Here is a 17,885-nt window from a genome sequence, read left to right on the forward strand (position 1 = left end):
TTAATTTGTGAAGAATTGACAAGATAAAGAGGTTTGGGCTTGGGGTAGTAAATGAGTGAAGAAGTAACAAGATTTGTTTATATGGCCTTCTTGGTCCTAAATTCCCTATCTCTAGTAATAAGGATATCTCTTTACCTCCTGGTATAGGGAAGGTACCTATCACATGGAATATTTACTTCCTGCTTTCAAGGGGATAAAAGAGAATCAGAATGTCCTTCTTGCACTAGCTATTTCTCAAGTAAATTTAATTCAAAATAATCAATATGCCAAAATGGCATATTTTGGAGTGGCATATTCTCCCCTTCAGTGTCAACAGACTAAGTAACTTCAGAGTGTTTTAGAGCAAATAAAATAGAATAGACAGTGGGGGAGGGGTATGCTTTATCTATGATGGGCGAAGTAAGCCTTTCTAAGAAGATGACATTTAAACTGAGATTGAATGGAAAGGAAACAGATACATGAAGACCTGGGAAGATAGGGACCATTATCATATATAAAGTTCCTATGGCAGGAAGGGCCCAAATGGGTCTGTATCAAAGGGAAGTCTACTGAGGCCAGGGAACAAGGGAAGAATGTGAAGAGCAGAAGTTATAAAGACAGATTACATCCAGATCATGTAAGATCTTACAGACCATGACAACATTTAAAGTTCATTCATTTTGCAGTGCAAAGGTTTTAAGCAGAGGGGTAAGGTCTGCAAAGCATAAAGAAAGGTAGTCTGCTTTTCCCTCTTACAATAAGTTTTCCACAGTTAAGTATTTTAAGTTCATTATAAGAGAAAAAAGGTATATTCACAAATATCACTCAGAATAAGTGTATTTGTAAAATCTCTAGCATGTCATAATCCTCATCATTAATTTTTAGAACATAATGATTATGCCAGTGGCTAAGTGGAGTATTACATAAGGCAGAGATATATCATCCTTCAAGCCTAGCTCTCATTCAACCTGAACAGAGTCCTGGAAACAGAGACTATAGAAACAAGAGGAGTTAGGAATATTCTCAAAAGGTCAGTAAATGTTCCAGAGGAGAAACCACCAGGACAACCAGGCAGAGTAGTAGAGTCCCAGAGGGTCTGCTGTTGAAAGAAATCAAGCCAGGTCTAAAAGAGAACTGGCAATGAGATAAACCTTTAAGTGCCACTTCACATTTGGTATTGATTAATTTGCTCCTGGATTTTAACTAATGTGCCATTCTTAAAGACACATCTGTAGGAGACCAAGAGGAAATTTTTTTTCCTTCAAGCAGATGTCTGAATGTCATTTACCTTTTCTGATGGCTGAAAAAAACTTAGTTTACCAAATCAATTCACCTTGGGCTAAGGTAGCATATTGAAATTAAAATGAGCCTATCCCTGGGCCAGCTTTGTGAAAAATTGTGAGTTTCTTTTGCATAAGTAACTTAGTATCAGGTTTCCAATTCTGAACACTTTCTATTATCTTAGAGGAAGGCTTTTTAAAAACCTTCTTCAGTAGCACTGTCCCTATCACTGGCGCCCAGACTATTCCCTACCCCAGTCAAAACCTACTTCTATCTTTTAATCATCTTCAAGTGGAAATGACTATGTGAAGTGCTAAACACACCTGTGGTTATATATATTTTAGTGGAATTTAAGTTTTTCACTTAACAAACACATACTGTGTACCTATTTTATTCCATACGAAGTGCTAATTGTAAGGAATAATGATAAAACACAAGGAAGGTCTCTGCCCAAGGATCTCAAACAATCATGATAACACTGTGGGATAAGCGATATGACAGATATATAGTTGAGGAATTATAGATGCAGAGAAAGGGTATGTGGAGGCGCTTCCTAGAGATGATGATGCCTGAACTAATTCTTGAAAGATAGGTGGTAAAAGCAGAGAAGGAACCGTCGTAGGGTACTCCAGGGAGAGGCAAGAGAAAACATGAAGTGTGCAAGAATATATCGCTAATCTGGTTGTGTAACTTCAGGCATCAGGCAATAGATGCAAAGGGAAGGAAACACGTGTTGGCCTTCCTCAGTGTCTGAAATCATGTGAATAAAGTAACACGCTGACTCTGAAAATATTAGACTTGGATAAAAACAAGTATAATCAAAAGTTAAGGGGTTTAATAAACTATCCAATAAAGCAGAACAATATCCACTCTATTTCTAATATAGTCCAGCATTTATTTTTGGAATCTGACTTTTTAGTCTTCCAGGTAAAAGTATTTTATAATCTGCTTTATTACAGTAATATTTTGAAGCACTCTTATACAAATACATATCCACAAAATAACAAGATAATAAAAGTGAAACAAGGTAGGGGAGTAATTCTTAATAAACATTTATGCAGTAACTGCATGCTGTATGGTTTGTGGTGGCCCTGGGTAGGGCTGCTCAGACATGCCTTTAAGAGAATCTGCTGTGAAAAGCATAGTTGGCAGATAGCTTCCAGCTGCCACATCTTTGGATGCACTACAGTGTTCTCTCCAAGCCCACACTCACCCTGAGTTGCCCAAAGCTAATGACTAAACTTGGAGGGGATACAAGAAGTGCACCATTTCTGCCAATATGACATGCCTCTGATGAGTAATCTTTATTCTGTGCTTCCCCTCGTCTGACTGAGACTTTCTCGGAACCTCCTCACAGCCTGAGGCTCTTACTACTCAACGCTCTTTTCTCTCCTCTCTCCTTTCCCAGGGTCCAGACCTGCATCAGGGTCTGAAGAATCGCCCTGCCTACTCCTTCCCCTTCCCTTTATCTTCATAGGCATTGCTCCTAATAAATCTCTTTCATTGGCTAATTCTATTTTGACCTCTGCTTTTTGGAGGACCCTAACTGACATCAAAGCCTTATATTTCCTAGAGATGAACTCCATTTTTGGTTCTGATCTTCTTAGCGCTGTTGAAGAGTGTGAAAGATGGTATGTGACACAACTCATACCACAATCTAATAGGGTGATATTATAAGAATAAGGGAAAAAGCAGCCATTTACAAAATAATATAGCAAAAAAGAGGTATAATATAGTAACATTCCTTGTTAAGAATTCTTCCCTTCTGTGGCATCTTACAGTGCTGTATTGCTGTTCATTCCTTCATTCTTAAGATTTTCTCTGTTCTTCGCTTCTATAACACACCTTATGGTTTTCTATTTCTTTGGTATCCTCTTGTGCTATTTACTCTTTAAACATTTTTTTTAATTTCCCAAGGGTATATTATTGATTACTTCTCTCACTCAACAGAACTATAGAACTCTATAGTACACCCTCTTCTTGTACTTCTACCCTGAGTTTGAGATGTGTTGGTAGGTGTATGTATGTGTGTGTAATGTATATGTTTTCTATTGCTATTGTAACAAATTATTGCAAACTTATCAGCTTAAAACAGCAATCGTTTATTATCTCACAGTTTCCATGGGTCAGTTTTGGCTACAGCATGGTTCATTTGTTGCCTCTACTTTGGGTCTCACAAAACTGAAATAAAGTGGTTGGCAGGCTGTGTTCCTCTCTGGAAGCTCTGGGGAAGATTCCACTTGCAAGTTCCTTCAGATTGGTGGCAGAATTTAGTTTCTTATGGTTGTACAGCTGAGTCCCCCTTCTTTGCTGGCTGTTAGCTGGGGGTTCCCTTTCGCTCCTAGAAACCTCACTCCAATCCATGCACATGGGTACTTACATCTCAGAGCCAGCAATGGCACCAAGAATCTTTCTCACACTTGGAAACTCTCTCATGTCCTTTTCTGTTGCATCTCTTTGACCGATTCTTCTGCCTTCTTCTTCTGATTTTAACGGCTTGTGTGATATTGGGCTCACTTAAATAATCTGGGTTAAACACTCTACCTTAATCTCTGATAGTAACCTTAGTTATATCTGCACAGTCCCTTCACAACAGTATATAGACTAGTGTTTGGTGGGATCATCAGGAGACAAGAATCTTGGGAGGGTGGAAATCTTTAGAATTCTCCCTATCATTATTTGTATGTGCTCAAGACACCTCAAATTGCAGTATGTCCAAAGCTGAATTTATTTCTTTCCAATTCCTTACCCAATATTATTTATCCTCCCGTATTTCCTCTCTCTGTTAATAAGACCATCAGCCAGTGTCATCTAAAGCAGAACCTAGTGCCAATACCTTCTATGGCCACATCCAAACAATCAGTAGTTCAAAACCCAAAAAGAAGGAGCTCTGGAAAGACCTCAGGCTTTTACTTGGGATGCCAATGTTACTTCTGAAATGTTTCTAAAACTCCTCAGATCTTCCCTATCCTTATCATTACAATCCTGCTTTAGATCCTCATTATCTTTTCCCTATACCTTTACACTTGTGTTAATCTCTTGGTTTATCCCCTTATTCCCTACTTTCTACTTCTTCACAAACCCCATTCATTAGAGTAAACATATAAAATTTAAATTGAGTTCTAAATCCAGCAATGGTTGACTGGGTTATTTCAGACAAACTTTCTTATGGATGATAATTATAAAAGTCAGGCAAATCAGGCTTAAAAAATTGGAAGGAATTGAAAAGTTACCAACAACAAGAATCTGGGAGAGGAAGGAAAGCAAAAGAGGTAAGCTTGGCAATTAGTACTTGTTTTTCTGTTCAGGAATTTACTAATTCTAAAAGTACTGTTGGAGATTTTGAGAAGGTATGCAGAGTTTCTGGCAGACTCAAGGGGCTGGGAGAACCAAAACTGGATTCAGGACTCACCAAGCAGGAAGGACCCTGATATCTACCTGGCTTTCTATTGTGACTCCACATGGTTAAACATATGAGAAGATGTGACAGCCATGAAAGAACTCAAATCCTCTCAGCTTCAAATCCTCTCAGGCCTTTATTGTATTAAGATAATCTGGTATTGCTATTGTCTTTAGCCTAGATGCAGGCTAGAAACAAAATTTAAAATTCTTTTTAGAGAAAAAAAATCCAGTCTCAAATGATTTTTATGTTTAATGTCTGACATTCAGTGAAACATAATTAAACATACAAAAAGATTTAATCAAAAGCCAATAAAAACAGCAAATATAAAAACAGACCCACCAGAGACACACGTAATTAAATGTTCAAACCTAGTCATTAAGATAAATGGGATAAATATGCTCAAATAATTAAAATACAAAGTGGAGAATTTAAGCAGAGGACTAGAACCTATATAAAAGAATAAATAGAAATTTAGTACTGAAAAATATAATGACTGAAAGTAAAAACTTAATTGATGGCCTTAAGAGAAGAGTAGACTTAAATAAAAAAGAATCAGCATACTAGAAAGTAGTCTAGAAGGATATATCTAGACTAAAGCACTGAGAGATGAGAGGATTGAAAATCTAAAAAAAGCCTAAGAGAAATAGGAGTTATGTTAATAAGGACTACCACACAAATAATTGGAGTTCCAGAAGAAAAGAGGAGAAAGACTAGGCCAGAACCAATACTTAAACCTAGTCTGTATTCACTAATATGGATGGATAATTATCTTAATGGTAGAAAGGTTTGAATGCTCAGTCACCTTCATATCAATTCTCCTTTTTTGTTATTCCATCTTTGATGCATTTAGCATTCATAAAAATTAATATATAAGGTGCCCACACATCATGTATACTCTAATTCAGAGACAATTTAAGAGATTTTATGAAGTTATTTGATAATACATTATTTTTGCCTTTTAAAGTTGTCTTTAGTACCTAGTTCTCCCTTAAGTATGATTCCAATGTGTATTTATCAAAATAACTAGTTTATTTTTAGGCAGCTGAAATAAAATCAGTGTTTAAGACTAGTTGGCCTAAAGAATAAAATCTTGGCTACTTGCCATGGATGCAAGATGCAATGTTATTCCATCCTGTTTAACTGCTAAGTTTTTATCTCCTCAAATTCCTTTATTTTAATTCTATTATTTATGGTTGAATTTACTTAGATTTTTATACTACTTCAAAATCATTTTCTCTGTTTCTTCAGCTGTCTTAACTAGTCTTCATATGACAACTTCTTCTAAAGTGCAAGCTTAAAATACCTTTAACTAGAAGATGTTTTCTTTGTAAGCTGGAATCAAAGAACTACATTCTCCTGAATCAGCTCTCAATTTAATGCACACATGACATTGAGGAACTTCCCCATTAACGTCATGTTTATTTTGAGATAAACCTATTTCACTCCATTCTACTCTTCTGCCTTGGTTATTAGAGACAGATTCTGACCCACTGAACATTCCTCAAGAAAATATTGTATATATGTAATTATTTAATTGCATTCTCTTCTGAGCACATAGAATTTTTGCACAGTTTTAAAAATGTTTTTTGAAGGGGAGATATTGATTACTAATATCAATGGGTCAGCTCTATGTAATACACGAGCAGACTAGGTTTTTACCCACATATTGCAGAAGATCTGCCTCTAACCTAAATTATTACACATTTGCTAGTTATGATATTCTACCAATAGTAATTATTTTTATATGCTAATTACTATTTTAAAAGCAAATCTTCCTGAAAAGAGTATCACATTGAGTTTCTCACAGACAGCTGTATTTCAACATTTTAGCTTGCTGCCCCAAATTCATGAGCAACCTGAGATAAAGACGTGCCCTGGATCTTTGGCAGGCAGGTAAGCACACAAGATAGAGGATGGCAAAGGGGCAGAAAAAGAGAGAAGGTAGGAATGAGATGCCAAGGATATATTTGTTTATCTCCCAGTTTTGTGGAGTAGGCCAACATCTTCACCCTTGTCATGATTGGCCTTATGACCTAGAGTATAGTATGCTTATCTGGAGATACCTTTTGAAAATAGAAGTATGATTTATAAAGAATTACAGAAATCATCAATTTTAGTCTCACAGTGTGGTTTCAGGGTTTTCCAGTCACCAATAATATTTTCTCCATCTCTCTCAGTATATTTCCTTTTGATTTATCATGGATCAGTTCTGGTCTGTTTTGTCTATAAAGCTTTATCTTGTCTTGTAACCCACAAGGATTCCCTGATACTTTGAAACATTAATTTGACACTGACCTGTTAGACAACATAAAAGATTTATTATTTATATTATTGAAGCTCCAGAAGAAGCGAGTCTGGTGCAAAAAAAATTTTTTGAAGAAATAATGGCTGGAAGAAACTTACAGATTAAATACAGTTTAGAAAATGCCCTTAAAGGGTAAACTCATGGAAGTTCACACTTAGACACATGATTATCAAACTGGTGAAAACCAAAGACAAAGAAAAAAATGTTGAAATCAGCCAAAGCAAAATGACATTTTATCTATAGGGGAATAATGATTCAAATACAGTGGATTTCTCATCTGAAACCATGGAGGCCAGAAGACAATAAGACATTTGTCAAGTGATAAAATAGAGTAATTGTCAACTCCAAATTCTATATCAAAAGAAAATATCCCTCACGATAGAAGGCGAAATAAAGACATTTTCAGATGAAGGAAAACAAGGAGAATCTGTTATCAAAAGACTTACTCTGAAAGAAATATTAAAGAAAGTTCTTCAATAAGAAGAAAACTTTAGGTGGAAAGAACTTCAGAAATGAAGGAAAAACAACAGAAATGGTAAATACCTCATTAACTGTACTAAAATATTTTATCTTAAGTTTTGTAAAATATGCATAACAGTTATATTTAAAAATTATAACATTGGTGAGTTTTGAAATGTGTGTAGTGTAATATATATGCCAACTACAAAAAATGGGATAAAGTAAAGGGACTGTATGGGTTAAGTTTTCTAAATTACATTTAAAGTGATAAAATATTAATTCTATGTGAAGTGTACATAACTGTAAAGTTAATATGTATATTATAATCCTAGAGAGATCACTAAAAAAACTGAACACAAAATATAGTAAAAAATTAGAGAAGAAAAAGCAATACTAAAAAGAAGTCAAATAACTTAAAAGAAGGCAGGAAAGGGAAAACAATAGAATAAAATCAAAATAAATAATAAAATGCTAAACGTAAATTCAAGCATATCAGTAATTACATATGTGTAAATGATCTAAACACACCAAGTAAAAGATACACTGTCAAAATGGATTAAGCAAAACAAGGCCCAGGATAAATCCAAAGAGAAATAGGCCAAGACACATATTAATCAAGCTGTCAAAAATTAAATACAAAGAAAGCATATTAAAAGCAGCAAGGGCAAAACAACAAATAACACACAAGGGAATCCCCATAAGGTTAACAGCTGATCTCTCAGCAGAAACTCTGCAAGCCAGAAGGGAGTGGCAGGACATACTGAAAGTGATGAAGGAGAAAAACCTGCAACCAAGATTACTCTACCCAGCAAGGATCTCATTCAGATTTGATGGAGAAATTAAAAACATAACAGACAAGCAAAAGCTGAGAGAGTTCAGCACCACCAAACCAGCTTTACAACAAATGGTAAAGGAACTTCTCGAGGCAAGAAACACAAGAGAAGGAAAAGACCTATAATAATGAACCCAAAACAATTTAGAAAATGGGAATAGGAACATACATATCAATAATTACCTTAAGTATAAATGGACTAAATGCTCCCACCAAAAGACACAGACTAGCTGAATGGATACAAAAACAAGACCCATATACATGCTGTCTACAAGAGACCCACTTCAGACCTAGAGACACATACAGACTGAAATTAAGGGGATGGAAAAATATATTCCATGCAAACGGAAACCAAAAGAAAGCTGGAGTAGCAATTCTCATATCAGACAAAATAGACTTTAAAATAAAGACTATTAGAAGAGACAAAGAAGGACACTACTAATGATCAAGGGATCGATCCAAGAAGAAGATATAACAATTGAAAATATTTATGCACCCAACATAGGAGCACCTCAATACATAAGGCAAATACTAACAGCCATAAAAGGGGAAATCGACAGTAACACATTCATAGTAGGGGACTTTAACACCCCACGTTCACCAATGGACAGATCATCCAAAATGAAAATAAATAAGGAAACCCAAGCTTTAAATGATACATTAAACAAGATGGACTTAATTGATATTTATAGGACACTCCATCCAAAAACAACAGAATACACATTTTTCTCAAGTGCTTATGGAACATTCTCCTGGATAGATCATATCTTGGGTCACAAATCAAGCCTTGGTAAATTTAAGAAAATTGAAATTGTATCAAGTATCTTTTCCAGCCACAATGCTATGAGACTAGATATCAATTACAGGAAAAGATCTGTAAAATATACAAACACATGGAGGCTAAACAATACACTACTTAATAATGAAGTGATCACTGAAAAAATCAAAGAAGAAATCAAAAAATACCTAGAAACAAATGACAATGGAGACACGACGACCCAAAACCTATGGGATGCAGCAAAAGCAGTCCTAAGAGGGAAGTTTATAGCAATACAAGCCTACCTTAAGAAACAGGGAACATCTCGAATAAACAACCTAACCTTGCACCTAAAGCAATTAGAGAAAGAAGAACAAAATAACCCCAAAGGTAGCAGAAGGAAAGAAATCATAAGTATCAGATCAGAAATAAATGAAAAAGAAATGAAGGAAACGATAGCAAAGATCAATAAAACTAAAAGCTGGTTCTTTGAGAAGATAAACAAAATAGATAAACCATTAGCCAGACTCATCAAGAGAAAAAGGGAGAAGACTCAAATCAATAGAATTAGAAATGAAAAAGAAGTAACAACTGACACTACAGAAATAAAAAAGATCATGAGAGATTACTACAAGCAACTCTATGCCAATAAAATGGACAACCTGGAAGAAATGGACAAATTCTTAGAAACGCACCACCTGCCAAGACTGAATCAGGAAGAAATAGAAAATATGAACAGACCAATCACAAGCACTGAAATTGAAACTGTGAATAAAAATCTTCCAACAAACAGAAGCCCAGGACCAGATGGCTTCACAGGCGAATTCTATCAAACATTTAGAGAAGAGCTAACACGTATCCTTCTCAAGCTCTTCCAAAATATAGCAGAGGGAGGAACACTCCCAAATTCATTCTACGAGGCCATCATCACCTTGATACCAAAACCAGACAAGGATGTCACAAAGAAAGAAAACTACAGGCCAATATCACTGATGAACATAGATGCAAAAATCTTCAACAAAATACTAGCAAACAGAATCCAACAGCACATTAAAAGGATCATATACCATGATCAAGTGGGGTTTATTCCAGGAATGCAAGGATTCTTCAATATATGCAAATCTATCAATGTGATACACCATATTAACAAATTGAAGGAGAAAAACCATATGGTAATCTCAATAGATGCAGAAAAATATTTGACAAAATTCAACACCCATTTATGATAAAAACCCTGCAGAAAGTAGGCATAGAGGGAACTTTCCTCAACATAATAAAGGCCATATATGACAAACCCACAGCCAACATCATCCTCAATGGTGAAAAACTGAAAGCATTTCCACTAAGATCAGGAACAAGACAAGGTTTCCCACTCTCACTACTCTTATTCAATATAGTTTTGGAAGTTTTAGCCACAGCAATCAGAGGTGAAAAGGAAATAAAAGGCATCCAAATCAGAAAAGAAGAAGTAAAGCTGTCACTGTTTGCAGATGAGACGATACTATACATAGAGAATCCTAAAGATGCTACCAGAAAACTACTAGAGCTAATCAATGAATTTGGTAAAGTTGCAGGATACAAAATTAATGCACAGAAATCTCTGGCATTCCTACACACTAACGATGAAAAATCTGAAAGTGAAATCAAGAAAACACTCCCATTTACCACTGCAACAAAATATCTCGGAATAAACCTACCTAAGGAGACAAAAGACCTGTATGCAGAAAATTATAAGACACTGATGAAGGAAATTAAAGATAATACAAATAGATGGAGAGATATACCATGTTCATGGATTGGAAGAATCAACATTGTGAAAATGACTATACTACCCAAAGCAATCTACAAATTCAATGCAATCCCTATGAAACTACCACTGGCATTTTTCACAGAACTAGAACAAAAAATTTCACAATTTGTATGGAAACACAAAAGACCCCGAATAGCCAAAGCAATCTTGAGAACGAAAAATGGAGCTGGAGGAATCAGGCTCCCTGACTTCAGACTATACTACAAAGCTACAGTAATCAAGACAGTATGGTACTGACACAAAAACAGAAAGATAGATCACGGAACAGGATAGAAAGCCCAGAGATAAACCCACGCACATATGTTCACCCTATCTTTGATAAAGGAGGCAGGAATGTACAGTGGAGAAAGGACAGCCTCTTCAATAAGTGATGCTGGGAAAACTGGACAGGTACATGTAAATGTATGAGATTAGATCACTCCCTAACACCATACACAAAAATAAGCTCAAAATGGATTAAAGACCTAAATGTAAGGCCAGAAACTATCAAACTCTTAGAGGAAAACATAGGCAGAAAACTCTATGACATAAATTGCCGCAAGATCCTTTTTGACCCACGTCCTAGAAAAATGGAAATAAAAACAAAAATAAACAAATGGGACCTAATGAAACTTCAAAGCTTTTGCACAGAAAAGGAAACCATAAACAAGACAAAGAGACAACCCTCAGAATGCGAGAAAATATTTGCAAATGAAGCAACTGACAAAGGATTAATTTCCAAAATTTACAAGCAGTTCATGCAGCTCAATAACAAAAAAACAAACAACCCAATCCAAATATGGGCAGAAGGCCTAAATAGACATTTCTCCAAAGAAGATATACAGACTGCCAACAAACACATGAAAGAATGCTCATCATTAATCATTAGAGAAATGCAAATCAAAACTACAATGAGATATCACCTAACACCAGTCAGAAAGCCCATCATCAAAAAATCTAGAAACAATAAATGCTGGAGAGGGTGTGTAGAAAAGGGAACACTCTTGCACTGCTGGTGGGAACGTGAATTGGTTCTGCCACTATGGAGAACAGTATGGAAGTTCCTTAAATAACTACAAATAGAACTACCATGTGACCCAGCAATCCCACTACTGGGAATATACCCTGAGAAAACCAAAATTCAAAAAGAGTCATGTACCAAAATGTTCATTGCAGCTCTATTTACAATAGCCCGGAGATGGAAACAACGTAAGTGTCCATCATCGGATGAATGGATAAAGAAGATGTGGCACATATATACAATGGAATATTACTCAGCCGTAAAAAGAAAAGAAATTGAGCTATTTGTAATGAGATGGATAGACCTAGAGTCTGTCATACAGAGTGAAGTAAGTCAGAAAGAGAAAGACAAATACCGTATGCTAACACATATATATGGAATTTAAGAAAAAACAATGTCATGAAGAACCTAGGGGTAAGACAGGAATAAAGACACAGATCTACTGGAGAACGGACTTGAGGATATGGGGAGGGGGAAGGCTGAGCTGTGACAAAGCGAGAGAGAGGCATGGACATAAATACACTAACAAACATAAGGTAGATAGCTAATGGGAAGCAGTTGCATAGCACAAGGATATCAGCTCGGTGCTTTGTGACTGCCTGTAGTGGTGGGATAGGGAGGGTGGGAGGGAGGGAGACACAAGAGGGAAGAGATATGGGAACATATGTATATATATAACTGATTCACTTTGTTAAAAAGCAGAAACTAACACACCATTGTAAAGCAATTATACCCCAATAAAGATGTTAAAAAAAAGGGCCCAGTTATAAGATATATACAAGAAAGCCACTTTTAATATAATGATTTAGGTAGGATAAAATTAAAAGGATGAAAAATGATTCTCATAAAATACTAATCAAAAGAAAACTAGAAGAGTCATGATAATATCAGACAAATTATGTCAGTACAAGAAGAATTACCAAGAATAAAGAAGGATATCACTTAATGATAAAAGGATTAATTCACCAACAAGATATAATAACCCTAAATATATATGCATCTCACAACAGAGATCCAAAATACATGAAGCAAAGCTTATAGAACTAAAAGGCTAAATGGACCAATTCACAATTATAGTGAATTTCACTGATCAATAGAACAAGTAGATAGAAAATCAGCATGGATACAGATGACACGCAATAAAAACATCAACCAACAAGATCTTATTGAAATTTATAGAACTATCCATTTAGCAATAGCAGAATTCCCATGCCTTTCCAATGCACACAGGACAATTAACAAGATGGACCACATCCTTGGTCATTAAACAAATATTAATAAATTTTAAAAAAATGAAATAAAAAAAAGTTTGTTCTCTGGCTGAAATGGAATTGAACTAGCAATGAACTGCAAAAAAGATGTGAACAAAATCCTCAAATACTTTGAAATTAAACTAAGAGAAAGAGGAGTTTTCAAGAGAAACAGGAACATTTTTGAATTGAAAGAAAATGAGAATATAATATATCAAAATTTGTAGGATGCAGCTAAAGCAGTTCTTAGAGGGAAATGTATAATTTTAACTATTAGTAATATAAAAGAAGAAAGGTCTCATAATCAATAGTTTACTTTTTCACCTTAAGAAACCAGAAAAAGAAAAACCCTTAACAAGCAGAAGAAAAAATAATAAGGAAAAGGACAGAAACCCATGAAGTTGAAATCAGGGAAAAAATAGAGAAAATTAGTGAAACCCAACTGGTTGTGATGGTTAATTTTATGTGGCAACATGGCTGGGCCACATAGCCCAGATATGTGGTCAAAAATTATTCTGGATGTTTTTGTGAGGGTGTTTTCAGATGATATTTGTATTTAGATTGGTGAACTTTGAGTAAAGCAGATTGTCCTTCATAATGTGTTGGGCATCATCCAACTGGTTGAAGGCATGAATAGAACAAAAGACTGACCTCCACCAACCAAAAAAAAATTCTCCAGCAGGTTGCCTTCAGACTTAATCTGAAACACTGGCTTTTGCAGAAGACTGCCTGTGAACTCAACCGCAACTCTTTCCTGTGTTAACCGCCATATTAACAGAATAAATGTGAATCTTTGAATCATGATATCTCTAGTTTACTTAATACCTAAATGCTAATTAGTTCAACCACCTCTGTTCCATGAAAATTTTACATAGCATCTCACCTACTGGGCCATCAAACTCCTACTTAAGTATCTCCTATAAAGTACAAGTTTTGTATAAGGGAAGCAGTCTGCATTTCAGAAATAGGCAGATCTGTTTTTGATTCATGGCTTTGCCAATAAGTAGCTATGTATTCATGATCATATCATTTTATTTCTTTAGGTCTCAACTTCCTCATCTTTGAAATGGGGATATTTTATGGAGATCTTGTAAAAATAAGAAATGATATACATAAATCACCTACACATTGTAGGCACTCAATAAATATGTAGTTCACATTGGTGCTACAGGAATAAGGTAAAATGAGTTTCAAAATCTTTTCTTTACTACATTTAACAATTAGCAATATGCATCCTAAATGTATGTTCTGTCTTTTTTCTCTGACACTGGCACCTAGAACAACTCCTAACACATAAAAAGCACCTAATAATTTTGTTATTATCTGAATAAGAAATAGCTTATGTCAGCTGTTCTCAACTTTTTTTGTCTTATTATCCCTTTATACTGTAAAAACTACTGAGGATCCCAAAGAGCTTTTGATTATTTTGGTCATATCTATCTATATTTACTGTATTAGAGATAAAAACCAAATATTAATTAAATTTAAAATAATAAAAATAAAATTACTACTTGATAACATAAATAACAAACTTTCTAAAACAAAACAAAACAAAAAGTTAGTGAGAATAATGGTGTTGTTTTATATTTTTACAAACCTCTTTAATGTTTGGCTTAATAGAAGTTAACTAGATTCTTATGTCAGCTTCAACATCCTATCAATTACACTATGTGGTTTTAATTGACCTATGTGAAGAAAATCCAGCTTCACAAAGCTCTGTATTGGAAAGAGGAGTATTTCAGTAGCATTTTCAGATAATTATAAATATTCTTATATGATAGGATACCAAAACACAAGTGGTAGTTTCTTCAGAGTTATTTGCAATGTGGAATTTGAAGTCATGTCAGTGAATTCTGTTGCCTTAAATTCTATTAATCTACCTATAAGCTGAGTGAATCTTTTACTCATACATGATTTTGTAACATCATGCATGGATCATTTAGAAAATATCGGTTCAATGATTTATGCAGACCTTCCATATGCAAATGCATTTCTTTAGGCAATACCATCAATAGATCACATTTTTTAATATTATCACTGAGCTCAGCAGTAAAGTTTTTTTAAGTACTGTGAAGTTGTCAAGCTCACACTGCTGAATAAGAGTTTCCCAAATTTCTAATTTTTGCTAGAAAGCTCAAATTTTAACATTGGCAACAAATACTGGCAGTTATTTTTCTTAAAATGACAGGTCCACATTGTCTATTTTTGATAAAATGCTTGCCAAATACCAAAGTCTGAATAACCATAGTTACTCTGTCTGTTGTTCCATGAAAATAAAGCAATTAGCTCATTATTCAATCACACAAGCGCTTTTCCTTGAGGCAACCACTGTACTTCAGTAGGCAGAATTGCTTTATGTGTACTTCCCATTTTGTCATACAATATATTAAAAAGCAAGTACTCAAGGGTCAATAGTTAATAAACTCAGTAATATTTTACTACAGATAAATTTCCCACTTATGATGGTTCAACTTACAATTTTTCAACTTTACGATTATGCGAAAATGATACACATTCAATTCAGGAGAAACCGTACTTTGAATTTTTAATTTTGATCTTTTCTGGGCTAGTGATGCTGGGCAGTAGCAGTTGGCCGAAGCTCCCAGTCAGCCATCTGATCATGAGGTTATACTTACAGCCATTCTGTACCCACACAACCACTCTGTTTTTCACTTTCAGTACAGTATTTAATATATTACATGAGACATTCAACACTTTATTATAAAATAGGCTTTGTGTTAGATGATTTTACCAAACTGTAGACTTATTTCTGAGCATATTAAAAGTAGGATAGGCTAAGCTATGATGTTAGGTGTGTTAGGTGTATTAAATGCATTTTTGACTTACGATGGTTTCAACTTATGAAGGGTTTATTGGGATGTAACCCCATTGTAATCTGAGGAAGATCTGTACTTCATTAAGGACATTCTTAAGTGAAATTGGCATTTAAAAAAATTATAAGTGTTTGATGGTGAAAAGCTACTAGGACAGCTTGTTGTCACAGCTGTAAGAGCAAGTTTACCTCCCATAAGCTCTCTAAACTAGTTATTGTCTAATAGGTCACTATTCTGGAATTCTAAAACATGCCTTTTGCATTTTTTATAAAATATTATAGTTTATCCTGGAATTTCAAAATAATTATTTTTAGATGATAATAAGGTTAGTAAGATTACTAAGGGTAATAACCAGTGAAAGCAAAGTAATCACTGAGAACAAACTGAGTTAATCCCTGAAAAAGTATATATTTATACCCTAAATATACTACCTTAGAACATTTAAAATACATAAGTACACATCCTATTAGCTTTCAAAAGGAAGATGTCATCACACTTCAGGTAGCCTTTGGAAGATCCCACTGTATACTCAAAAGAGAATAAGAGTGAAAAAGGTGAATAACATCTTAGCATTATTATGAAAACAGTTTTACCTGCACGTAAACATTACCTTAAAAGGTCTCAGGTACTTCCAGAAGCTCCCAGATCAAACTTTGAGAACCTCTGGCTAATATCCTTTCTGCAAAATCCTGTGGGTTATAAAATATAGCATTATGATGTGCTAAAATAGGTTTCTTGGTCCTAGATTTTCCCTTTTTTCATGGTTAGAAATCTAGGGCTCTTCAAATCCACACTGAAACCGAAAGATCCTTTTTGGTCCACCAAAAAGAACTCTGCATTGCAAACTTCACTCAATGCAAAAGCCAGCTGAGGTGAAGTCACCAGAGGCCAATAGAAGTCAGGAGTAAAGCGCCACACAGCCTTCAACCACAGTAGTTTTCAAATTGTTTGGTCAGGCCACCTCTTAGAGCCCTTTCATCTATCATTTTATGCCTCTCTGTGTTCCTTTTTTAAGATTTTGTTTTTGTGTAATGTTGCTGGGCATTCTGTCCTCAATTTTCTTGTCACACAGTGAAGGAAGTGTCCTATCTGATATGAAGCCACATGTCAGCACCTGCTCTCTGGGTTGATTTGTTCATTATTTCTATTTCTCTTTTCTGATTCTGCAGGGTCTCCTTCTGTCAACAGCAACAACCACACAACTCTATGCTGTGGGCCTGCATTCTTTTTTTATGGATGTCAAAATCCAGGGTCTGATGAGTGCCCTTGAGGCTCAGCCTATCACTTAAGGAGTGTTTCTCTTTGGATGTTCAATTTTTTGTTTAACTGAACTTGCAGTTAAGCCTTGCTGGCATGTAAAATTTGACTTTGTCTATGTGGATGGATAATCTAATTGAAAAAGGGAGGTAACTTTTTACCACACTAGGAGACAATTATGCTTTTATTATGCACAAGGATATCTTGCTTTAGGTTCACACACTCAAACATCAGTCTAATACAGTGCAATCCAATTCAATGTAGCAACCATATATTGAGATGCCACTGAGGATAGGCACTATGTATAAATGGACTGGGATTCTTTGGAAATAAACAAATGATTACACTTGAAGACACAGGTAACACAGAAAGAGTGATGCCTTTAACCTGGCTAGGGTAGGTGACTTTAGGCTTTTGTGGCACATCAGTAAGCATAGTCCATCTACGTATTTTTTAATGGTTCATGGCAGCTTATATTGTGTTAGGCAGATGATTGTTTACAATTAGGCAGATGGTTTTAAACTCAAATGGCCTGAGTAAGTAGCTTTAAGCTTCAGGCTTCAGTAGAAATACAGGATTTTAACCTTGGTCACTGTAACATTAATACATTGTTCAGGTAAGTGTTGTTTTCATAAAGAGAAGGATGCAGGTGCAGATCTTAGCACATGCCAGCTGTAGGGACCATAGTGTACTGGCCAATTAGAGTGGAGCTTGAACA

Source organism: Globicephala melas, chromosome 1 (genome assembly GCF_963455315.2).
Source record: "Globicephala melas chromosome 1, mGloMel1.2, whole genome shotgun sequence".
NCBI classification, from domain to species: Eukaryota; Metazoa; Chordata; class Mammalia; order Artiodactyla; family Delphinidae; genus Globicephala; species Globicephala melas.